This window comes from Engraulis encrasicolus, unplaced genomic scaffold (genome assembly GCF_034702125.1).
Source record: "Engraulis encrasicolus isolate BLACKSEA-1 unplaced genomic scaffold, IST_EnEncr_1.0 scaffold_28_np1212, whole genome shotgun sequence".
NCBI classification, from domain to species: Eukaryota; Metazoa; Chordata; class Actinopteri; order Clupeiformes; family Engraulidae; genus Engraulis; species Engraulis encrasicolus.
In genome coordinates, this window is record NW_026945577.1 from 1,831,187 (window position 1) to 1,857,730 (window position 26,544).

The window sequence follows — 26,544 nt, forward strand, 5'->3', positions numbered from 1 at the left end:
TATTAAAGCACTCAAATCACTGTAAACGATTAAAACTACAAACAAATAGGCCTATGTGCACAATAATGTCGTCCAGCTTTGGATCAATCTAAAGCAGACCCTGAAATGGGGCTAATAAGCCCATACAGTTGGCTCATTCAATGCAATTCAATGAAATAATTTTGTCACAGCATAAAGCACACACTATTACAAATTGAAGTTGAAACATAATATTGAATTCTGGTTGAAATGATAAAAAAAGGTTTACTTACTTCCCACGTCAAGTCTGCTGCCTCCTCCAAACGTGTACCACAGTGATACAGACTCATAGAGGCGCCGTACAAAAACCTCTTCACGCTACACTGGGCCTGACTCTGTGACTGTGCCGTTACAGGGAGGGGAACATACAATAGCTTACCAACTCATTTTAAACTTTTGATGCTCAACGATAAATTTAAGCTTGAGGTCCTCATCATTTTCCATTTTAAGTGATAGTTTTTTTGTTTTGTTTTTTTTCTAATGAAAATTGCATGTCTTATGACACACAGATACACATTAGCAATAGTTGTGTGACATGGTGCTCTGCCCAGACAGAATTGGAGATTGTTTATCTGACATCTTGACTGCAGCAATGACAGGCTTTAACTTACTGATCCAGTTAACTTGTATGAGGGGCTGATTACAGACTGCAAGACAGTAAATATGGTATGGATATGATTAAACTCCACTCAACGTTATTTAAAGCCATCATACAGCAAATGCTGTTACATTGTTGATGCATAAACTGTTACGTTGATGATGCATATAAACTGTCATTAGATGGCAAAGTATCCTCTATCCTCAAACTCTACTGGGTAATGTGTCTACAGGGGATGGAGAACACACACTGTTGATGAGAATGTATTGTGGGAATAAGGGAGGGAAGTACTGTATAGTTTGCATATCTAAACTGAGAAACGCATGTAGGCTACTTAACATCTTTATATGTGAGGGAGGCGAGGACTGGAGCACTCAACTCTAGAGGACATTATCTGAAGAAAATGACAAACAACATCAAATTCATCTGGACTCTCCTGCTCTGTATTGCAGGTAATGTGTCTGAGCAAAGAAGATTATTTCAAGCAGTACCCCCTTAATGCACACCGTACCTCCTGTGGCACGGTGTAATAGACATTGAAAGTTAACTACTTTAGTTCTACACTACTATGACAGTGCAAGGGGCCTTTAGTAATACATTACGACTTGGTCAGTACCATTCTGGTAACAGCTAATGTATAAAGCCGTGTCTTAAGGGGGTTTCAAAACAAATACATTAAATAGTAGGTATATACTGTACATGTATATATACTGTACAGCAAAATGTATTATTCCTCTGTATTTTTGTTTTCATGTATTTCAGCATGCAGATGCCAGTATACTGTGACTCAGACTCCAGCAGTGAAAGCTGCTCTTTTGGGACAAACCATCACATTCAACTGCAGGATCAACAGCCCCAACCATTATCACTACTTCTCCTGGTACCTCCAGAAACCTGGAGAAGCTCCTAAACTGTTAATGCATTACATAAGGACCCGCTATGGATCAACTCCCAGTCGCTTTGTTGGTGGAGGATCCGATTATGGCAGTGACTTCACTCTGACCATCAGTGATGTCCAGGCTGAGGATGCAGGAGTTTACTACTGTCAGAGTTACCATAGTGGCCCAGTGTTCACACAGTGATAAAGCGCCGTACAAAAACCTCCCTCAGTCAGGCTCCACATGACTGCACTGCTGCTGCTGGAGCTCACACTCTTTCTCTCTCTCTCTCTCTCTCTCTCTCTCTCTCTCTCTCTCTCTCTCTCTCTCTCTCTCTCTCTCTCTCTCACATTTAATCTACCATTAGTGCATTGTCAATACATGAATGTTATTATTCAAATACTTACATGAATGTGTATTCATGACACATTTGAGTCATTGTTTGTTAAAATATCCCATATAAGCAGGTTTACCTGAGAAGACGTTCTTTACCCTGCACTAGAGGGCCTGAGTGTTGAAATAATAACAGTTTATAATGGAGTTGATGGGTGTAGTGTCCCATTATATTCCACATTCTCCAGCGCTGCTGCACCTCACATGGTCCATTGCAGGTCATGTATGTTACATAAGACACTTCCCATAAGAGCCTTAAGACACTGGGTCCTCTTCCATAAGCAGCTTCCATCCCCTTACACTCTCTCAGAGTACATACTGTAGGCCCACATCCATCACCATGCAATGGTCATTCAAGCACCTTTAGTGACTGACACCTTGATACAATAAATTTCCCCATATTGTATACTATAATATGATTTCCCTATATATCGTCCAAGGACCACTGGGACCCTTTTTCTGTTTAATGTTTATGTCGCTATATTTATATTTACTGTATGTGCTTTGCTGTGGTGTATCTTGTCCATTATGTACTTTGATGTTAGTATATTGATATGGCAATACACTTCTTAAACTTGAACTTGAACTATAGTATTATAGGCCAAGAGGCTACTGGTTCTTTAGAGCTGGGACAAAACATTAAGAGTGTTGAACACAAATAAAGGCAACTGTATACTTTGCATTCATCCATAACGCTTACTGCTTTAATACCAGCAGTCAGCCATATTGTCAACTACACTAATCAGTAATAATTAGTCAGCCAACATAGTAGATGCTGCTTTGGTGAAGTATTTGCATGTAGATGCTGATTTGCATGAGTGGATAACGGCTCTCGTTGGTGACATTTATGTCCTTGTGTGTTCTTATAAGAAGCTCTACAGTGACTGTGTTTGTCATCATTGAGGAGAAATAATCACACAACATGACTCCCATCTTCATGGTCTTCTGGATATTTATATCCTCCTTTACAGGTAAAACATTACTTTAATTTCATATTCCACTAGGTTGACTGTATGTGGATAGAAGTTGATTTTGTTTCTGTCTTCTCTACAGAGTCGTATGGACAGGTCACTGTGACTCAGACTCCTGCAGTGAAAGCTGTTCAACAGGGAGGATCAGTCACTCTGAACTGTAGAACCAGCAGCAATGTCTATGGTGCAGGGGGATCGTATCCTCGATTAGCCTGGTACCAACAGAAACCTGGAGCAGCTCCTAAACTCCTCATCTATTATGCCAGAACACTCCAGTCTGGGACTCCATCCAGATTCAGTGGCAGTGGAGATTACAGTGACTTCACTCTGACCATCAGTGATGTCCAGGCTGAGGATGCAGGAGTTTACTACTGTCAAAGTTGGCATAGTGGTGATGTGTTCACACAGTGATAAAGCGCCGTACAAAAACCTCCCTCAGTCAGGCTCCACATGACTGCACTGCTAACTACAGCTGCTGTGGGGTATGAGAATCTGTTTGTGTGTGTGTGTGTGTGTGTGTGTGTGTGTGTGTGTGTGTGTGTGTGTGTGTGTGTGTGTGTGTGTGTGTGTGTGTGTGTGTTTGTGTGTGTGTGTCAGTAACGTGCGGTCAACTTTATGGCTGGTGAGGCACTGACTTTTCCAATATCAGATTTTCAAATATATAATACTACAGCAACAGTATAAGTACATTTTAGTAAATTTACCAAATAGGCCTACTGATAAGTTTCATACGTATGTCATAGCTTTCTTAACATAAGGTAGGCCTACAAAATAAAACATGCTGCATTTCCGTAGAGAAAATGTTATTAGATCTCTCACTCTCTCTCACACACACACACACACACACACACACACACACACACACACACACACACACACACACACACACACACACACACACACACACACACACACAGGATTCAAACAGTGGTCTCACATAAACCACACAGCAGCAATGTGGACAAACAAACAAAAGCATCACGGCAGAGAGAGCTGGATAGCAGAGCAGAGGAGAGAGAGTGGAGAGGAGTGAGAGGAGAGGAGAGGAGAGGAGAGGAGAGGAGAGGAGAGGAGAGGAGAGGAGAGGAGAGGAGAGGAGAGGAGAGGAGAGGAGATGAGAGGAGAGGAGAGGAGGAGAGAGGAGGAGAGGAGAGGAGAGAGGAGAGGAGAGAGGAGGAGAGGGGAGAGGAGAGGAGAGGAGAGGAGAGGAGATGGGAAAAGAGAGGAGAGGAGAGGAGAGGAGAGGAGAGGAGAGAGAGGAGAAGAGCGAGAAGAGGAGAGGAGAGGAGAGGAGAGGAGAGGAGAGGAGAGGAGAGGAAAGGGAAGGAGAGGAGAGGAGAGGAGAGGAGAGGAGAGGAGAGGAGAGGAGAGAGGAGGAGAGGGGAGAGGAGAGGAGAGGAGAGGAGAGGAGAGGAGAGGAGAGGAGAGGAGATGGGAAAAGAGAGGAGAGGAGAGGAGAGGAGATGGGAAAAGAGAGGAGAGGAGAGGAGAGGAGAGGAGAGGAGAGGAGAGGAGAGGAGAGGAAAGGAAAGGAAAGGGAAGGAAAGGAGAGGAGAGGAGAGGAGAGGAGGAGGGGAGAGTAGTGAAGAGTGTAGCTCCTTCACAGCCCACTGCTCTCACACACACAGGATTCAAACAGTGGTCTCACATAAACCACATCAGGGCGGATGCTCAATGAAAGACACACACACACACAGGATTCAAAACATGGTGTCATATAGACCGCTGAGCACCACGGCGAACAAACTGGTGTGATAGCGTTTGTGATAAGCACCGGATTCTCGTGCAAATGTAGGCCTACATCTACGTGTACGAGGCTACGGCAAATGATGTGGGACAAAGGTGTGGCAGGAAGCGAATGTCAACATTTAAACAGAGATTACTACACAAGCTTCGATATGGTCACCAAATATTTTGGGACTGTCATTTATGTTATGCGCGATTTTGGAATTAGATCAGAGTCTTGTAGTTAAGCTACACGGGTATATTTGATTTACCTCAACGCCCTGTATTACTCAACTTTACAAACAGTTACAGGGCACATGAGAATCCTGTTCAGATCACAAAAGCTACCACCACACCAGAGAGAATCACGGCGGATTCTTTATCTCCCCACGGGTCTCACAAACACAGGCTTCACACACATAGGAAACACAGATCTTACCTTTAACTGGTACATCAGGTCCAGGCGCCGCTCTTTTCCTTCACTTTTGGCGTTGCGCTAACGTTACTTTAGCCGGCGCTGTTCATCCAAAGCCACATCTATTATAGACGCCCCAAACGTCCAAAGCAATTTGGCATTGAATATGAATATGAGTAGCCGCGAGGATTTGTTTCGTGGGGCTCCTTAGTCCTTAGTAAATTGTTAAGTCGTGAAATCCCATGCGAATGTGCTTCCACACATTCTCGCCGGTTGCAAACAAGACACAGGGGAAACAAAAAAAATAGTTTCTGTTGTACCGCTCACTTTGAAATGATCGGGTAGTTGACCGGTCACCTGCAGCAAACCCTTCAGCTCTGTCGGTCCTCCATTCTTTATCACATACTTTCCCCTTGGAAATCCAACTTTGAGAATGGTCTTAGTTTCGTTATGAAATCCACTTGTAGCAGTCAAAGTGAACAAGCTAGCCAACAACACCGACTGACTGTATTGTGAACTTCAGATTCGCTATGACGTAACTGGCCAGCAAGACTCAATGCCAGAAGGAGTCTGCGGCCAGGCTACTGCTCAAGTACAGTTCGCTGCGGCACGAAGCCAGTTGGACGTCCCTAGGGACGTTCATCTGTGAGTTGGACGCCCCTAGGGACGTTCATCGAACAAGCTGATTACGTCACACGTCCAAGTAACTCGCCTCGTCCATATTACCGTAATTCGGCTACGTACGTAACCGTAAATATTTAAACCGTAAAATTTAATGTAAAATTCATTTAAATTTGAATTCATATAATGTTTGAGGAGTTCCTCAAGCTACCGGAATACAATAAATACCGGTTATTTATTTAATGTTTCTAAACTTTAGTAGCAGGTCAACGAAAAGCGTGCAAGACTTTCGTTCTTTTTCATGTTCATATTCAAATAGTGTGGTAATGTGCCCATCTTTGTTTTTATTTGAACTTCGCGGCATGATTTCACATTCGAATTGTTTAATCTACTTCGAGGTTCCACGCTGCACAAGGCATTAAAAGCTGAATAATAACATGTTTATGCAATAAAACATTAGGATACTCGAAATGTTTTGTGCTTTGTGATTGATGTTGCACTAGTAGGCTACCCTACGCCGAGTGTAGGCCTACTAGAACGTTGGCCGCGTTTTAAGTCTGGGGTGGGTCAATCAGTTGATAGTTACAATGCAAACATCAACTGTGACATTTATACCCGAGTCTCATCGTCCTTGTGTATTAAGTTATTACACAATAACACTTGAATGACTGGGTTCATGAAATCATGACTATTACACCAACGGCAGCATACAATTATTAACTGTTTTACAATCCTGTTGGTAATCCTGTTAGCTGGTTCCTGCTCTGTGCAAGTTTTCTGTTGCCCAGTCTTGCCTATATGTATAGGCATTCATTTCTTTATATGACCAGCACATGTTAAGACATTGACTAATAAGGCAGACTTGAATTGTTCATTAGGAAGAAGTTGAGACGGAGAGGTTGAACACTGTTTGTATAATAATGATGATTTATTAATCTTAGCACATGAAATCTCAAAATAAGCAGGTTGGGTTGCTTGAATAATCTTGAGCCTTGATAGGGTCACTCCGATAATCTTGCCACCTCCTCTTCGCCCACGGTCTCCATTGTTCCTACTTCATGGCCTTTGACTTGCCCATCTGCTTCCTTACGTCTAGCCCATGGCCCTCATGCTCATGCCTTGCTCGTCTGCTTGGAACACCAACACACACCTGCACACAAGAGCACAATCCACTCCACCGGCAACACACAACTTTGAAATGGAGCATCCATATCCTGCTATAGAAAACCACATTGAGATTGTATGTGTGTACAAATGTTAATCATGCAGGCCACCCTCCAGATGTGTCTAGAATCAAATATATCAAGTTAGTGACACCATGCATCAACCACTTATTGACAGTTTGGTTACAGGTGAAAGGAAGTGCAGCAACACGTCAAGCTGTTTTTCTGATGTCCCGACTTCTGCATCTTCGTAATCATCATCTACCTAAAAAGACATTAGATTAAAACTTTACTTTTCATACATTTTCACCCATGTGCAAAACCGTGTCTTATCTTTAGGCCTCATGACTCTTTCAGACCGCCATGCAACCAAATCACAAAGCCTTATCCAAATACATCAAATCACTAACAAGTATTCACATCTTTCATTTCACCTGGTATCTTCTCCTGCGGCCTTGTGGCTCTGTATCTCCAGGCAGACTTGACCTGAAAGAGGTAAACAACATTCATACTGCACGAATTAAGTGACTCAGAGTCAGAGGTGTCAAAAGTAAAAGTAAAAAAAAGAAACAAAGTTTCCTTCCTACACAAGTAACGTATCTGAGTAAACACAGTATATCTGTGTACTTGTCTGGCGATCAGCTAACTGTGCACTGGTTGGATCAAGTTTATGGTGGGTCCTTATCAGGTTTTCAGTGTTTTTTAGTACAGTCCATCTATCCCATTAGTTACAATGGAGTAAATGCTGTAACAGCTATGTAATAGGCCTACCATGTGCAAGTGTTGTAATTACACCACAAAAGTACTTTTACTTTTGACATCTCTGCTCAGATGTGCTCTCTGCTCTTCAAAACAAAAGGGACAACAGAACAGAACATTTGCCCTGAAATATACATCCCCCACCCACCCCTATTTACAACTCCCCCCATCTAGAACATAACACTCCCAGCACAGCAGTAGCCAGGGGCCAGTCGTCGTCGGCATAAAAGCACGCGATAAAGACACTCCGCCGTGCAAGAATAGCCAACTAACACATGGCAAACACTTCACTTTGAAACGGCCTCGAAGAATAGCCATCAAACTATGTGCCAAATAGTTAGCCACGTGTTATCGTTTAGCAACATAGTGCATATGCGACCAACGACCACGTCCATCGGATCTTTCGTTGACATTGGTGTAATACATTAGTGTTTAATGAAACAAATCTAAGGCACTCTCATTATTGGTTTAACAAGTCCGACAGGCGGACAACAGATGCGTCCGTCTATGCCCGTTCTGAACCTTTTTTGCCCAAACGCCCCCTTGGCCTCCTCATAACCTGTCAAGGCAATTTATCAATAAGCCTACCATGTACTGTATAAGCCTGGATTTGAAAAAGTACCATAGGATTTCAACAGTGTTGGGCAATTTACTGAAAAACTGTAATGCATTGCTGATTACATGTTACTGTCTTTTCAAAATAATCCCTTACACTACATTTAGCAATGTGGGGACCTAAGGCGAATTTAGCTTAGGGGGGCCATCGGTCCATCCCATATCACATTTTTTTTTTAACATAAAATCTCTATTTTTGTTAGGCTATTTTTTTTTTTAATCACGATTTTTTATTTAAAATAAATAAATAATTACAAACATAAAAAACAGGCAAACATTACAATGAATTACAATGAAACATTTCAATGAATAGGCTATTTGCAATTTTGCATAGGCCTACATTAAATAAACTAAAATGTGAAATTCTCTTTTCACTTTAATATGAGAGCAGTGATGTCCCCCCCTCACTGAAGTGTTATTTCATGTGTGTGCATGATGCTGTCACCTATTTGAAGTGACGTTGATGTTGGATTTCATGGAATACTTTTAAATGCCGCTTTGGGAAGAAAACAGAGTAGGCGACAGGTGAACTGTATTTCTGTCAAAACAGTGGTTTGCAGGCGTTTGCGTTTTCACGTGGATATTGTCTTCGTGGGCCGTAACAGACAAACCGTAAGTTCCATAAACTAATCAATGAGACATTGGCTACGTGTACGTGATGTTTTTAAGTCCGATTTAATAAATGCGATTTAAATAGATCGGATTAAGAGTTATTTTGCGATGTGTATACATGGCACTTTCACTTAAATGCGATTAAACGTCTGGGGAAAATAAAGCATTGCGATTGGACTGAGGACGCACGTGCTGAGCGAGCCAAATAAGGCACGGGGGCGTGGTTCAATGCCACCGAGATGCAGGTCATCTTCCCCACGAAAATCGTTGCCTCAGGCGGACTGAAATCACAACATTTCCCCCTTTCTCCCTGGATCATTTACAATGCTACATTAGCTACCCTGTTAGCATAGAAAAACGAGTGGTCAAATGGTAATGTGGAGTAACTTTGTTGTGCTTCATTACTTTGTGGGGCACTTTTACATCAATATATGGAAGCCACAACATTTATAGTCGCTTAGGGACTTTAAATTAAGCAAAACTTTCATGTGAAAATCAACAGGAAGTGCCGCCATGTTTTTCTCACTGGCAAAGAGCTTTTGGTTTGCACGCATGAGCTCCAGGCCAAAACTGAGCGACTGCCACCTTGTGGACACAAGAGGGAATCACAAGAGGGAATCACAATTCAGAAACCCATCACGGGAGGGCGGACGGACGGACGGAAGGACGGACGGACGGACGGACGGACACCAAAGCCTCTTATAGAGATGCGTGGGACGCATCTAAAAAGCTTTGAATGCAGCTAGATCACGATGGAACTGTTAATTAAAGTGTTTATTTCCATTTGCCGAAATACTAAAGCTGAGATAACCGCGGTTTGTCAGTAAGGCTGGCTGGCTAGCACATTCAAGTATGCCACCAGCTGGCTGGCTAGCACATTCAAGTACATGCCACCAGCAAACAAACGAACGCAAGGAGACAGCCGAACAATATCGATATCGATGTGCAATACACAAAAAAACACTGTTCGAAAATATTAAAACATCATTGATGACAAATATCATGTTAGCATGGACGTGTATTTCTCACTTACTGTCATTGTATTTTCCGTGATTTCGTCTGCGAGGTTTGTTGTCCGCTTCGGCTACTTGCTTCGGCTGGCTGAGCTCGTGCCGGTGACCCTATCAATATGGCTATCACTATCAACCCTATCAACTTGGACGAGAGCCTTGACCTTATCAATATGGCCGCCGTTTGGAACGTCCCTGGGGACGTCCGCCGTTTGGAATGTCCCTGGGGACGTCCAACCAGCTTCAGCCTGCAGCCGACTGCTACTCCTACTGCTGGCCTCACCACTGTATATTTCAGTGGGCGTTCAGAGTAAAGAAATGATAATCACATGTAGAAAATAGTAAAACAAATTATCAGGAAATGAGGGCACACCATACATACTTCTATTAAATGTATAAAAACGTTTAATACAATATTACCAGGTTGCATTCACAGAACGAGCAAAATGGCGCATGCGCTCAAGCCTGTTAACGAGGAATTGCGCAATCCGGGGGTGAGGCAAGTTCAGAGTTGCCCCAAATTCAGCGTATTCGGAGGAATTTGACATGAAATGGGCAAATATTACGATTTTGGCCACAAAAATGATTGAAAACGAGTGAAACAGTTTAAACACTGCTTAAATGGTAGTTACCCACTAAACATAGAACGTCACATAGACGTTCATATCTTGTCCATATCGCGTCCGTCCGTCTAAGACCAGTTCTGTACCCAAAAATGACGTGCAAAATAGGTATACTATTTTGACGTCAAACTATGAGGTCCATTAGACGTCTGAATATAGTTAATCATTTACCCAATGGGGACTGCCTAAACAGATGTGTCAAAAAAAATAACACATTGGGATGTGTAGACAGCATTGACAGATTATGTGTCATTTTTGTGTAAGATTTCACAGAATGTGTGAAACCTGAAGTTAAGAGATTCATTTCTGGGTCGTGCTACAACAAGTGAGAAACTAACGGCCGTTTGGCTGTCCAATCGCGTGACTGTGGACATTTGAAAGCAGACTTCCGCCCGCCTTTTCTACCGTTGGAAATGCAAGATGCGGCGACTTGACTTCAGACACCGAGAGAGGCTGGCGTAAGTAATTCACTTTATTGGTATAATTTCGTAACAATTACGTGTGTTACCGTTAATGTATGGTTAAAATCAAACCCTGCTTCACAAGTTTTGCTGTACGAACATTGGAACAGCCTCAGTGATTCTGTGAACATTAAGCTAGCCTACAGATTTAGCTAGTTATTGATACTCAGTTAGCTATTGATCTTTAACGCTTGCACTATAAATTATATTTATTTTCTTTTAATTCACATGTGGACTAACTTAATGGTTAAAACGTGTTGTGTTGGGAAAATTAAAGGTTTGAAATGTGATATTGGATGGTTTGCTAACATTGGTTGCTAATATGGTAACTGATAATTAGCTGGTGTGGAATAAATCAGGCGGCACTTTACTGATGTGAAGTTTGAAAGCTATTTTCTGAACATAAAAGAAAGAAAGTCTGACAGGATTTGTGCAAGGATACTCAGGGTTCCCACTCTTTTTCAAAAATCATTTTCCAGGATATTTCCAGGACATTTCCAGGACTATTTTTGGATAATTCAGGACGGATATTTCATCCGTCGGACCCACAATTTGGACATACACAGCGACACACAATGCATTTTAGAGACAATGTGACTTTAAGGTTGAAATTAGGGATGCACGATGTCAAAAATTTCGGCCGATACCGACATCCGATATTGATATCGCCGATAACCGATATTAACCGATACCGATGTTTTTCTTTTCTTTTCTTTTTTTACAGAGATGACATTAATGCAAACAAACAGAATTTTTGAATGTCCTCTTATTTCCAAAAACACTTTTTAACTCCCTGTGATAAAAACTAGAAGACAAACAATGAAAGTCACCGTCAAGTCCAATCTATTAGAACCGTAACATATTAAAAAAAACATCGGTGTTAACATCAGCCCAGTTTCACCCATCGGACCGATGTCCAATGTGTTGAGAAATGTCAAATATCGGGCGATACCGATACATCTGGCCGATACATCGTGCATCCCTAGTTGAAATGAGTTGTAATAAATGAGTACAGTGTGTTAGGGAAGAGGGTACGTCCAAAGACGTCATAAGAGCATAGTATGGCATGGCCGCAAGGGGAGTCACTTTCTTCTTCTGCAGTTAGTACAAAGGAGACTAGTGATAGGAGGGATTGCATACACTGACAACTGGATCTCCTCTCTTGACCAATTTTGCGAAGTTACAGAGTTCAGATTTTATCCATTATGGCGTTGCATCCACTGACCATGAGCACAGTGTCTTTAAGCAATGTCCTCGGACTACACCTAACCCAATGCATTTTCCATTGAGTGATACTTCTTATCCAATGTACGTTATTTGCTGAGTACTGGCAAAGCCACTACCGCCAGGGCTGGAGTGTGGAACAGATCATAGGACATAGTGAATTTGTGACAGCTGTAATTTAACCACAAACTGAACATTGACGACAGGACATCCTATTTTGACCGGGCCGGAACTAGCAGCAGCTCCTCGCACCCACAATGCAATTCAAATTGCGGAGTTTCCAGTGTCACAATAGAGTTCTTCAGCGGAAGCGGAAGCATGTAGTAGATTGTAGTCTTTCATGTTAGCATTTAAGGACGTCCTGGTTCCTATCGGCTTCCGGCCTCCATTGGGAATGAATAGGGGTAAATTTCAAATAAGCTCCGAGTGCAAGCACGCGCTTAGCGAACCCCCGCAAACTGTCGAGGGTGTTAAAAATAGGCTGTAGGTATGACATGGTTGATCATTTTGTGTCAAACTTCGACATAAATACGATGTTGCGTCCATATGCTAAACCCGGAAGCTTTTGGCGACTACAGAAGCGGCGCCTGTATCTAACGGCATGTACGTGCGGAGGGTTGTAACCATGGCAACCAAAGGAAAGTATGTAGTTCGGAAGTTTTAATGATCAGAAAGGGGTTAGCAATATTGAATTATAATCGTCATGATTTAACATGTGAATACACCAACATGATGATACGATCCGTTCCACTAATGAGAAAGGGATGCGGGGACACGCTAATGTTCGTTGTTGCCGTGCAACTTATATTTTTGCCAAACCTGAATCTCTATGGCGTTTTGCAATGTAAAAAATCGCCATGGAACCGGTAGTCCAAACGCCGCATACAAGTTGACGTCAACGCTGAAGAGCTCTATTTTTATCGATCATGGCCTTGCATCCACTGCGCATGGTGTCCCCGGGCTACGCCCCCGTACTACACCGTGGCCAATGCAATTTCCTGCGAATAAGCGTTCTTATCCATTCTATGTTCTTTGTCCAAAGGTATTGACCTGGGTTGTGGTTGAAGATCACCAGCTGTCCCACTACAGTGGAATCCGCTTATAGTGGTCACGGATATAGTAATCAACCGCTTATATAGATCAAAAAGCTTGGGACAGAATCATTTCTATACAAATGCTGTTTAAATAATTCGTTTACAGTGATCAAAAATCCGCTTATAATGTTCATTTTTGTCATTTTATGAATGTAAACATGTGCAAAAAGTATTGAAAAACTCAGTGTAGCCATTTCATTTTTTACTCCCGCGATTCCTTTCCCGACGTCTGCTTCTGTATATGCCAGATAGGTTGTAAGGGTATTGCGCGACACTCAACTCGCCACTTTTCCGGGTGGTAGCCTACTGTAGCCTACTCTAGGGGCGCCAACCGAGGAGTGCAAACTCCATACAGTGAATGGGCTGCGCTCTCCCGACAGCACCCCAGTGAACTGCAGGCATGGCTCGACTGAGTGGGGACGCAACCTGTTTACATAGAAACTCTCTGGTGATGAGGCTGTGTACACATGCTTCTGTCTCGCTAGCCAATGTAGCCTAACGAGTTAACACCGGGCAGCAAGCACGTGAATCATGTCTCTCTTATTCTGGGAATGAAAAACATAGGCTCTTCGAAACGTATGAAAATTTACCAAAAACGAGCCAACGAGATGTTTTGGCGAAGCTTGGCATTCCTCAGGCTACCTTGTGTTTAAACTGCAACAGCTGTACAGGCTGCGTCTCCCCACGAGTCCCTCCCACTCCCCCTCGCCCTTCTCATCTCTCCTATGCCAGCAAGCCCAGCGCGACTTTCCCAATTCCAACCAGTTCTTTGCGTGGCTTTTTTTAAACGGTGTCCCAAAAAAAAAAACACGTTGTAGGCTACTACTGTACAGCAGGCTATGCAACAGTGTGTTATTTATCGGCGTGGCAATTTTAAGTGCGCAGTCTTGCGGCGTTTTGCATGCATAACCTGAATCACACTGTGCAGAAACTCGCCAGAAAACGTTTGTGGAATGGGAACTTTACAAACTTATTTGACATCATAAGAGATGACGACCCGTGCGTGGTCTATGCTTTGAAATGCATGTAAGCCTCGTCTTTCTCAGCGCTCATTTTTGCCAGACAGGTAGAGACAAAAAAAAGGGGTGAAATAATACAAATTCGGTTTTAGTAATCAATCGCTTACAGTGTTCAAATTGGCTCGGACAAACGTGACCACTATAAGCGGATTCCACTGTAGTAGGAATCTGCTGGAGCTTGGCGACCACACCCCTATGTCAAATTTCGCAAGCCCAGCACGTGCAGCCTCTGTTCAATTGAAATGCTTTCTGATCCACAACACGTTTATTCGGAATTAAATGAAAGCATTAATGTCACATTATCTCAGAAATTAATACCTTAATAGTCTCTCTCTTATCGCAAAAATTAGTGTACTTGGATTTAAATGCATTCTCCACAAGACTTGACTTTGACTTTTTTGCTCACCAACCATTGTGGCCAGTGGTTTCTGTCTTTCTGCAAGCCAGTTTTGTTGCCAGTTTCTTTTTCTCTGGAATATTCTTGCATACAAACAATTGATGCGACTACTGTGATTTGTCACACCAAAGATCAAACTAGCTTTCAAAGTGGCTAGTGAGACTGAAAGCTCTGATCTCCAAAAAAGATGGCAGTAAAAAATTTTGTAAGGAAGTGCTAGCACTGCCTATTTGTAGGCCTATTATGACCGTAAGCAGGTTTTCGAGAGATATATAACGCCATGATATCAGCTAGCGACTTTTCAGCAAGCCAACTAGCAACTTCTAGCGACTTTTGGCAACACTGAGTCAAAGAATAGGTGCGATCGAGATGTGTCAACGCATGTATGCGCATTTAGACAGCAATGCACCCTGGATGGAAAATGCTGCATGACGGTTAGATTTCCTGTCAAACTTCGAAATTTCGTCGACGTTGCGTTGACGAGGTGACATGTCACATGGTGTAAAACTATCGCGGGATGAATGCGGCTGCAGTCAGATCTTGCAACCTCTGCAGTTGCTTATCCCCTTCAACGCTCGTCGGCGCTCGTCGGCGGACTGCCTCCGAGGTCACGCGCCCATGAACTGGTTGGTCAACAACTCACTCACGTGTGTATATGGGTCTTGTCTCACACCTCTACACAAGTTTGCGCAGGTCCCCACTTCAGCTCCTCCTCACTGCCTGTCCCCCCACTCCTCACACGTGGTGTGTTAGTAGAGAAAACCGGTGCGAGCTCATCGTCTCGTTCATATTTGTGGCCGACTTTAAATGCGCTGTATTTAATAACACCCACATCGTGACAACAAGTTCTCGCTGACGTCCGTTGCGCAACGTCGACGCTCGCAATGAAGTCGTATGGGCTTATTATGACTGTGTATAAGTGCAATCAAAGATGGCAACCTGACCAAAACTGTGTGTGTGTGTGTGTGTGTGTGTGGACAATAATGTATTCAATAGGTGAATATAAATTGAATCGTCATATCTAGACTCGGAGAAGAGTAAAAATTATACCACAAACAAAATCGGGAAAAAGTTGAAGGAAAAAAAAATCCAGGACAAATATTTTTTTTCCAGGACATTTGGTGAATTTCCAGGACTTTCAAGGACTTGAAAACACATCTCTAAATTTCCAGGTTTTCCAGGACGTGTGGGAACCCTGATACTGAAACACCACGGATGGATTGACGTAGAGCTAGTACTGGTAGTGGGGCAAAAGTGGATGCTGCTAGTAACAGGTATCGGAGGGGGCAAGGCAAGGGCTAGCTAGCATAGAGGCGATTTTAAACTTCAGCGCTTCAAACGTAAGCAGTTCTGCGTCAAATCATGGAAATCAGACCATCCGCCACCCTCGTACATGATAAAGAATAGCACCAGTAAAAGCAAGCAGTATCCCACTGTTTTGTGTTGGCTCGATGAAAGGTGATAGAAACGAATTTCCGAATCACATAATGTCGGCTTGGTTGTTGTTGTGGCCAGTCAATAGACAAGCTTTGAACCGTAGTTCCATGTAAGTGTCGTGGTTTTCACTGTTTCAGTATGTAGTTGAATATGGTAGATCTGGGCAACTGGTCAACGCTGTCGTGTTTTGTCTCGGTAGACCTCGTATGACGGTGTGTTGGGAAAATACCGGCAGTTGTTTCAGATGGAGGGTGCGACGTGCCAGATGTACGCTGTTCGAGGGATAAAACTAGGTGCATTCGATATGTGTCAACGCATATATGCGCATTTAGACAGCAATGCACCCTGGATGGAAAATGCTGCATGACGGTTAGATTTCCTGTCAAACTTCGAAATTTCGTCGACGTTGCGTTGACGAGGTGACATGTCACATGGTGTAAAACTATCGCGGGATGAATGCGGCTGCAGTCAGATCTTGCAACCTCTGCAGTTGCTTATCCCCTTCAACGCTCGTCGGCGGACTGCCTCCGAGGTCACGCGCCCATGAACTGGTTGGTCAACAACTCACTCACGTGTGTATATGGGTCTTGTCTCACACCTCTACACAAGTTTGCGCAGGTCCCCACTTCAGCTCCTCCTCACTGCCTGTCCCCCCACTCCTCACACGTGGTGTGTTAGTAGAGCAAACTGGTGCGAGCTCATCGTCTCGTTCATATTTGTGGCCGACTGCAAATGCGCTGTATTTAATAACACCCACATCGTGACAACAAGTTCTCGCTCACGTGCTTCCGTCAATGTTGATCGACAGCATAGAACTCGTATTCACCTACTGCCACGCACGAGATTTTGTAGGCAATGGTAATTGGTGACGATACCATGACGTTTGAAAAGAAGATTCAAAGTTTGAGTTTTATGTGGCAGAGTAGAACAGCTGCGTGTGAAGTGTGGCGACTACCAAGGTATCAACACCAGTTATGGCTACGGGATTTTAAAAGTACCTTCAATGCACTGGGAACTAACGTGCTCTCCCCCTCTCTCTCTCTTCTCTCTTCGTCAGGGCCCAGGTCTTGTGGCCACATCTGTCCAAGCTCCTACTCTGATTGAACAGTTGGATGATCAGACTGATGGTGTGTGTGTGTGTGTGTGTGTGTGTGTGTGTGTGTGTGTGTGTGTGTGTGTGTGTGTGTGTGTGTATCATATTGTCTGTGATCATGTGTCTAATTGCCATCCACAGGCCCTCTGCCTCCTTTCATTTGTTTTTTTTAGATTTTTTTTATTGTTGTATTGTATGCAATTGTGATAAATATGTTACTGTGATAGTGTTATAATAACACAGAGACTTTGGTAAATGTGAAATTTAAGTACTGCTGTACAATTTTCTGCTCTCATTTTCAGATGAAAAGTGCTACACAGTTCTCACACATCTTCTGACTCCGAAGCCGCTGCAGTGTAAAATCTGAGATGTCTTTTCTGGTTGATTTTGTGCAGGTATTTTTCAAAGGATAGTTACTTTTAAAAACTTCTTTTAATCTTTAAAAACACTTTCATGCAGAGCCTCTGTTAGGACCTCATTGCGATACAGAGTTATGACCTTGTCACCAAAATGTCAATGACCATATTTTAACCTGCTATTTAAGGCTGTCATAGCCATATTCTTATAACAATGCCGTTAAGTTCAAGAGAACTATAGTTTGGTGATATGGATCCCAAACGGAAGGGAACAGCAGCGGTTTGTAGTTGTAGAGAACTAATTAGCGCCAAGTGTTGTTAACCTGTTGTTTCTTGTTTACCTGTCACTGTAGCCCATAGCACTTTTGTCATAGAGAGCAACTTGGTCAGTAAATATGTGCCTGCTGTATAAAGTAGCAGTATTTGGATGAGTTACAGCTAACACGGATGGCAAACTTGAGACTGTATATTGTGTGTTTGACAGATTTCTGACAGCGACAGCGATGGTGAGGGAAGCAGTGTACCGAACTCTCAGATGACTCGGACCAGGTGACCAAACCCATGCAAAGCACAATGTGAGTGTACACACACACACACACACACACACACACACACACACACACACACACACACACACACACACACACACACACACACACACACACACACACACACACACAGACCATGAGTCAACATAGTAGCCCCTACAATATTTTTCCAATTTATTGCTGTATGCTTACCATATCCATCATGTTGATGTGTGTTAATGCATCCTTGTGTGTGTATGTGTTGGTGTTAGGACTGTGCTGAGGCGTTCCGCCCCCCTCCCCCTCCACACCACTCAAGGCACGGCGGCGGCCCAACCGCAAACTAACGTGAGTACACAACACACACACACTTGTGTGCATGCCACGCACTGACACTTTCTCTACAGTGACTTGTCAACTTTCCTTACATTGTGTGTGTGCGTGTGACAGGGAGATTAACATGAGGCTGGATGCGCTTGGCTCCCTGCTGCGTCCATCACCAGAGGGGCCGGGATTGCTGCGGCAGCTAGCCAATTAAAGGAGGAGGATGAAGGAGAGGAGTCTGACGATGCCGACATCGCCATCGTATGCAGTCCACGCCCTCGCAGGAAAACCAGCCAATGAAAACGCTTGCAGCAGCATCAGCAGAACACACCGGCACGACTGGTAAACTTAAAGATACGCCACAGACCAGACATACACCAAATACAACTAGCACAGGTACACACACACACACACACACAGCAGTACATCTGTTTTGTATAGCGCTTTGCCTAGTCAAAGACTTTTTACAGGAAGTATTATAATTCTGTTTTATAGTTGGGGGAAGCCATGGAAAGTAGATAACCCTATACAGCTGATGTGTGTGTCAGTAATATTTATGTGTATGTGTGTTGCAGACAGAGCTTCTGAAGCATGCAGTGGAAGACCTGTCAGTCAAGCTAAAGGTCCCGCCCTCCAACCTGCTGCTGCTGCACGGAGAGGCGGAACTTAACACCTCACACACTATTGGCCAGCTAGGACTCTGCATCGCTGACATCTTTGGTAGGAATGTGTGTGTGTGTGTGTGTTTGCGTTTGGGTGTGTTTGCGTGTGGGTCTGTGTTGGTGCAAGTCAGTCTTGGCTCCTTCCTGATATTATACTGTATAAGTTCATACGTATACCGCATTGCAAAATGAATTTCATATACAGTATATCACGAAAGTGAATACACACCTCACAGTTTTTGCAGATTTTTGATTATACATTTTCATAGGAAAGCATTACAGAAATTTCACTTTGACACAATGATTAGTGACCTTTTAACAACTTATTTAACCGCTTAAATTTCTTGCGTCAGCATGACAGTCATGAAGTAACGAAGATGGTTGACAGTTCTTATGTTCACTGTCCCTGGGTCGCTACAGTATGCTCAAAATTCATCATTTAAAGACGGTTTTAGCTAAATTTTCTCCCATGGGAGACCATGCCCCCAGACCCCCCTAGTATGACTCAACACTATCCCCCAAAAACGCCACTGCACACCACACATTCGCGCGCACCGCTGCAACACACGCGCCGCTCCGTGCCACCGCGCCACGCCGCACCTTTCTCACCTTTTTCACCCCTGACCCGTTTTCATGCCTGTATACTTAGTTTGACTGGTATGCTTCATACCTTTCAATCAGTTAAGTAAAACTTGCTATTAAGTATTATTGATGATGTCTCTCTCTCTCTCTCTCTCTCCCCCTTCTTCTTCTTCCTCCTCTTCTACTTCTTCTCAGTCTGGAACCAACTTCACATCCCTCTTCACTGCACTACTGACACTGAGATGGAATCCACAACCCAACCACTAGTGGTCTGCATTGGGAACCTGAAGAGTCTGTCATAACCGCCAGGAATGACCGTGTGACCATTCCCGTTGCAGACGGCCTGACTTGCACAATTGACAAGCTGTTCAAGCTTTACTGGGTCTGCAACTTGTTATATCCAGCACAGCTCAGCTCTGTTTTCACCTTCTTTGAATATGTTTATGACGTTCCCATCTCAACCAACAAACGAACAAAGGCACTACAACTTCTCTCAAAGCTTCCCAGCAGAATTATTTTGATTATCATTTTGGCAACACTTTATTTTATCATTACATCTATTAGCTCTAATACATAGTGTTAATGCCTGTATGCTGTATAAGTAACTTGTAAGGCATGCACTAAGCAAAATCAAACATACGTTAGGCATGTATTCGCAAATGCCTTGTTCATGCACAATTTGGGATTTATTACCTAATATAACCTCAGTAAGGACCTAACAAATGTTTGATTTCGCTTAGTACATGCCTTACAAGTTACTTATACAGGCATTAACCCATTGATGCTGGATGTTGGGTTGTGCAACATTGGCCCTGGCGCCTGGAGTTTTGTATGGCATCAGCACCCTTTTCTGCAAGTGCTTTAGGCATCAATGGGTTAACATTGTATGTATTAGTGCTAAGCTATGTAATGTTAAAATAAAGTGTTACCATCATATTTTTAAAAAATATATGTTGTAAAACTGGACGATTGTGAAATGATATGATGTGGCAGATGTAAGACCCATTGATGTAATGCAGAGTTTTCATTCAGATGAACTGTCTCTTAACCCAAGGTACAATGTCTTTTCTTCCAATATGTTGGATCCTACAGTATTTCATAAGAAAGTTTTCAAGAGTATTTAACACTACTTCGAATTTCAAGACTTTTGGGTTTTGTAATACACCGGTAATGTTGTTAAGAGATGATAGTGTACGAGTCATAATCATCAATACTTCATGAAATTCGCAGTGGTGTTAATTATTCTTGAAAAAGATCACATTTGTTATCTCCCCCTCTTCTGAAAAGCCTAACAAAAAAGAATATGACAGTAAAGTTAATGTAATACAATTTTTTTTTAATTGAATGTAAACACAAGTCTACAAAAAAACAAAAAAAAAAACGTTGGAGGTATGTAGTCAAGACTTTTGAAGATTTAACCTTGTAAACAAAAGTGTTTGCTAAATAAAAGTAAACCCCCCTGTCACTTTCCATGTGATAATTGTCTGTATATTTTGAAAACTAGAAGTTTCAAGGTTTTTAATGCTGTCACTTAAATGTTTGAATGACAACTCACAGAGTTAATTTAAAGTCAAAAAGACGTCCACAAAGAGTGATGTCCCATTTGCTATAAGACATTTTATTTATTTTAGCAACAGATTAGAACATTTGAGTGATCTGAATGGGAGGCAGTGATGAGGTTACTTCAGTTCTGAAGCAGTCGATACAATTAACAAGAAATGCTATTTTGCTTTTTAAAGATTGTGCACAAAGTCTGGCATAGGTGAGACTGTGTGTACTATTTGTCTTAAGATGGGATTTGTTCGAATCTCAACTGTTTTGCTTTTCAAGAACCCTTTACCCTTAATTTTCTCAAAATACCACCATTGCTGGGTGTTGAGCTGTGTAGTTTAACTTTTTTGCTTTGAAAATCTGCCATCTTAATTCAACGAGTCTGTGGGTAAGAATTGACCTGTTTGTTAGGTTGTTAGGATTTTGTTATGAGGCTATGTTAGGTTATCTCGTTTTAGCAAATGGAGTTTTGGATGTGTAACAGGGCGCACCTGCTTGGTGACGCTCCTGTTTGATTGACAGCCGTAGGCGGGCTGAAGTCGTTACATACCTGGAGAGGTTAATTCCTCTTGCTGGCGCTTCCGCTCACTGCCCGGTCGCGCCGTGGACACTGGTCGCGTAGCCTACTGTTCGAGGTCGAATTGAATGAAGAGCATTGGGTTGAACGTCAAAGTTCGCCCTGCTGTGTGCAGTTAAACTGCTAAAGTGGCGCTGTAAACCAGCCCGTGGTAAGTTATGGATTTAGTTGTACTATCGATTCACGCATTCCCTTACTTGGCGACACTGGTGCGTAATTGGAAACCTTGCGTTTTAAAACAGTTCCTGGTAGCGAGAATCGCCGTGGCGTGGTGGCTCCCTGGTGATGGTTCTGCACTATATGCCTGCCAGTACATTCCAAGGTGGGTAGCCGGTAACACCTGCACGCACCACCTATTGTAGAGTTCACAGTTTTGACTGAAGGTCTCTTTGTGTTTGTAGCTATCACACCCGTGATCTTCGACCAGTGATCAGCGGTGCGCGATGCGTCCTTCCGTCAGCTGCTGTTTTGATTGAGAGAAGATTCAGCCCGTTTTGTTTTGTTTTGTTTTGTTTTATTTGAGTTACATGTGGTCTACTTTATGTTTGTTTCGTCGTGCTTGCGCTGTGTTTACGGTGGGTGGCTGTTGTTGCAACTCCGCCTCCCCTCCCCTGCACAGTGTGCTTGTGCGCCGGCGCGCGCTCTCCGGCCCAATTAACCGCTGAATAGTATCCAGTGGCAGCACGAAACCCCATGGACTGACCCGTGTGCTGTGCCTAATATTTAACTTTCCCCTTGTGTGCTGTGTATTGCATGTTTATTCATAGACGTGTAGTGTGTGCCTTTTGATTTCATTTGTGACTTTATTTTAAGTGTGATTTGTGTTGCTTTAATTATCTTGTCATCCGGGGATCATCGGTTGCCTACTGGTTCCTGTAAAGCCTATCTGCTGCTAGGAGTGTACGTGTCGTCTGTGTGAATGTGAACCCTTTTTAATGTTGCCTCTTTGTACAGTGTTGCATTTGTGGAGATGTATATAGCTTGGTCCAATATGTAATTAATAAAAACTATTGTAATTGGGATCCTCGTCTCTTGTGCCTGTACCACGAACCTGTGAGCCCTTCTAAGGTACATTTTGGTGGTAGATTACGATCTACCCCTGGCGTAGTTGGTAATTATTTACAAATATTTAAAAGTCCACTCTGCTACAGATGGAATCAATTTAATGGCCGCACTACTGAGGTAAGGAGGGGGAGAGGTTCATTCCAATTTCGAAAAAGACGTTGATAAGACATCCCTAATGACCTAATATGGACTAGAATTTGCCCTTATCTGGAGGTCCTGATGACGTTCATACCTGACGTCATAATAACGCAAAAAAAAGACGTCATCTGGCGTTACATTCTGGTACCCTGCTGGGACGTCCAACAATGACCTGGAAAAGACGTTGTTTGGACGTCTTTTTGCCCAGTGGGTATGGTGCAGATGCTCGAAAACAATAGCTGTTATTGTAACTATTATTCATATTTAGGCCTACTGCATCTCATCATAATCATCTGGGGCTGGTGAGGCCATGCCTCCCCTGCCGTATTGGAGTGCACGTGCCTGGTTTGTGTGTGTGTTTGTGTGTGTGTGTGGTGTGTGTTTGATGGTGGGGATATATTAAGGAATGTCTCAACCAATTTAGGGTGGGGTTTCGGTGTCAATCATGGGGTCACAGCTGTACACCCTGTTTTAGGGCACACCTACCACCTATGGGTGCAAACGCCATTACACGCTGAAAAAAGGCTCTGCCCGAAACGTTCGTGGGCGAAAAAGTAAAGAAGAAATCTGAAGAGTGCTGTCCTTCACTTCATTTATTTATTCAAGTTTTGTGGGATTCAGCACCCAGTTAAGAATTTTTAAGTAACCTATTTAGGCAATAGTGTGAGTGCGTCTTCTCCACTTTATGAAGTCTCAATCAATTTAGACCCCAATAAAGTTGAGGTGAAATTTAGATGAAATTAGATGGCAAGTTCAGCCCCTGTTATACGTGTTCACATGTTCAGTTCACAAGCAGCTTAGAGCAATGGTTTTCAAAGTGGGGGTCGGGGACCCCTGGGGGGCCGCGAGAGGGTACTAGGGGGGCCGCAGCTGGTTGGAAGGAAAAGGACAGCAAAACAAAAAATATTGAATAAATTAAATAGCTTAAGTTAAGCAAAATAAACCAAAAAAATAAGCTAAATAATATTCCTTTTTTAAGAATAGCTTCTATTCGACACTTTGAAATGGCCTCATTGACATGCTACTAAAATGTTTCCTGCTGTAGGCGGATTTAAGGATACAGAAATTACATTGACTTGTGAAAGGTGGTACATAGAAAAAAAATACGGCCCATGTTAGGGGGGCCTTGGCTGAAATCTGCTGGTATATGGGGGGCCTTGTCATGGTAGAGTTTGGGAACCCCTGGCTTAGAGCTCATATTGAAAGCAGCATGAGGGAGCTGCAGTACAAAGGGTTTGTAGTCAGGCTCTGGGGTAGACCCCCAGAATGACACATAGCCTCTTTTCGACTAGCCCTGTTAGAACGGGGCTGCGCACTGCTGGGGCGTGGTTTCATTTTCTTTTTGCATTTACTCCACCCATAGGCCTACACACCCATCATCAGCTCAAACAGGGCTTAAACAGGGGCGATTATAGAATCGCGAAAGACGTGGTTCGAGGCGTGCGGAGCTGAGTTCCACTAGGCTACATGTTGCCTGTGTTAGGATTTACCGGCATGTGCAAACACCTATCCCCACCCACGCACTTTAAAAATCAACATCGCTTTTCTGTCGGCAGTTTTACAGTAGACAGAGAAAATTTGCTCAAGCAATTATCCTATCATGTTCTTTAAAGTAGCCTAACTCCAGTCCTTGGCCAAGGAGTTATATTATTAGCCTATTAGGCTATTATTTTAAAATCACGCTATTTCCAAAGCTCCACGCCTCCTCCTTGTGAGAAGTCGTTTTTTTTACCACCATGCAAAATAGGGCACACTAAAGTAGCCCTTTTCATTGCACATATCTTCATATAGCCTAGGCCTACGAACCTGCAGAGGGATGGCGAATTTGCTGTTATCAAATTAAATGTAAAAATGAAAATTTCGAATGAAAAAGACAACTGTGGTTTATTCGAGGGAACAAAGAACACAGCCATGACAAAAAAGATTTCCTCTCTATCCGGCTGGAGAACAACGCCATTGTTTACTTGAAGTGGCGACCGCTTAAAGTTAAATAACTTTGGATTTAAAGAACATAAACACGTGCCGTAAAAAACTGTAAAAAGCTAAGAATCTCAGCTTTTGAACAAACCCCAACAAATGTCTGTAGGTCTAGGTTAAGGAGATCGCTGTCTGTTCGAAAACAAAATGACGAGGTAAAAAAAATGGTTGGAAAGCGCTATTTTTTCACTTGAAACAGCGGCCGCTTAAAGTTATATAACTTTGGATTGAAAGAACATAAAAACGTTCCGTAAAAACCTGTGAAAAGCTAAGATTCGCAGCTTTCGAACAAGCCCAAACACATGTCTATGGGTCTAAGAGAAGGAGATCGCTGGTTATATTTAGTCCTATAGCCTATAGGTCCTATTGTTTAGATTAGGGCTTAGATTCACCATGGCGTGAAAACACGGTGTTGTCGCGGCTAGTTGCAGCAGCTGATCATACGGCCCAGTTCTAGTCCCTGTTGTATGGAAATGCGTGCGAGACAGCACCATCGACCCCCCGTCAAGTTTCATGAATATTTATAAAGCCCGCACCGAAATGCGGAACCCAATGGAAAAGGTGGTGTACAGTCTGGTCCTATTGGGCCCCCATTCTCAACTAGCAGCCTCTGGGCCTTTTAACCCCTTAGCGCAGAGCCTTTGTTATAACCCTTACAGTCACCGAAAATATAATATTCGGTGTCTCAATCTGTTGCCCTTTAAGGTTCTTGGCACTGTCATAGCAATGTTGTTATGATGTAGTTAAGTATTTTCAGCAAATAGTGAACAGGCCCGACGGCGACCCCATCTGCAGTAAGAGGCTACGGCCCGCCGAGCATCTATCTCTGGCCTGTGAACTGTTTCATTTATTTTTGTTTTCTAAAGATTCTTTTCTATCGTGCTGTCCGCACTTAGTTTGAAAAAGTACCTCTCAGGTCGAGGTACTGTACCAAGATTGTCTCCATGGCAACAATAGCAGATAGCAAAGGCCTTGCCAACACAGCTCCTCTGGCCTTTTTCTGGGAGGAATTTGGAAATCTGCCCCTTGGTGACTTTTATTTGAGTACTCCTGTTCTAGGGTGTGCCATGTCAAAGTAGCCTGCATTCTATTGTTGCCCTGTATGCATCAATCCTTTATTCCTGCTACACCCGGCAGTGCCTTTCACAGACCAACCCTCAGGGCTCCCAATATTTTCCTATTTGGGGCCCACTTGAAATTTTCACAAATGTTTGGGGCCCACGCCTCTGCTGAATAAACAATATAACTCAAATGAGTAGTCAAAGGCAACACAGAAACAACAAATATTTAGATTTAAAAAAAAAAAAAAGACTTCAGGGCCCTCTAAGAGTACTACCTTCAGTGGTGTAGTCTACATAGAACGCAGGTATATGCAGTATACCCACCTCAACATTTCAGAGATGTCAGTATACCCACTTAAAATTGATCGATCTATTATGGAATAGCACAAATATGGACCTATACCAGGGCTATTCAAATGTGGCCCTGGGGCCAGATGCCGCCCTTGGACAGCAAGGTTCTGCCCCCCCACAATCCCCTTGAAATACAGAATCGTTTTTCAAAATTTAGAGATAAAAGTATGGGTTCCGTTATCATGCTGAAACTGGACACATGTTAAAATGCAGGAAATTACATCTAAGAAATGCTAAACTTTTTGGA

The 26,544-nt window shown here is 43.0% G+C and overlaps 2 long non-coding RNA genes across 2 annotated transcripts; one reads left to right on the forward strand and one right to left on the reverse strand.

Moving 5' to 3' along the window:
* Positions 1 to 6,523: 6,523 nt before the first annotated feature.
* Positions 6,524 to 10,037, reverse strand: LOC134443214 (uncharacterized). The gene is made up of 2 exons (XR_010033606.1): positions 9,802 to 10,037; positions 6,524 to 7,268 (listed from the first exon to the last, which is right to left on the reverse strand). It is a non-coding gene; the product is annotated as an uncharacterized LOC134443214 (long non-coding RNA).
* A 397-nt stretch (positions 10,038 to 10,434) lies between these two features.
* On the forward strand, positions 10,435 to 20,927 carry LOC134443141 (uncharacterized). Its single transcript, XR_010033575.1, has 8 exons — positions 10,435 to 10,859; positions 17,091 to 17,160; positions 17,429 to 17,521; positions 17,967 to 18,057; positions 18,282 to 18,357; positions 18,460 to 18,675; positions 18,909 to 19,053; positions 19,773 to 20,927. It is a non-coding gene; the product is annotated as an uncharacterized LOC134443141 (long non-coding RNA).
* The last annotated feature ends 5,617 nt before the right edge of the window (positions 20,928 to 26,544 follow it).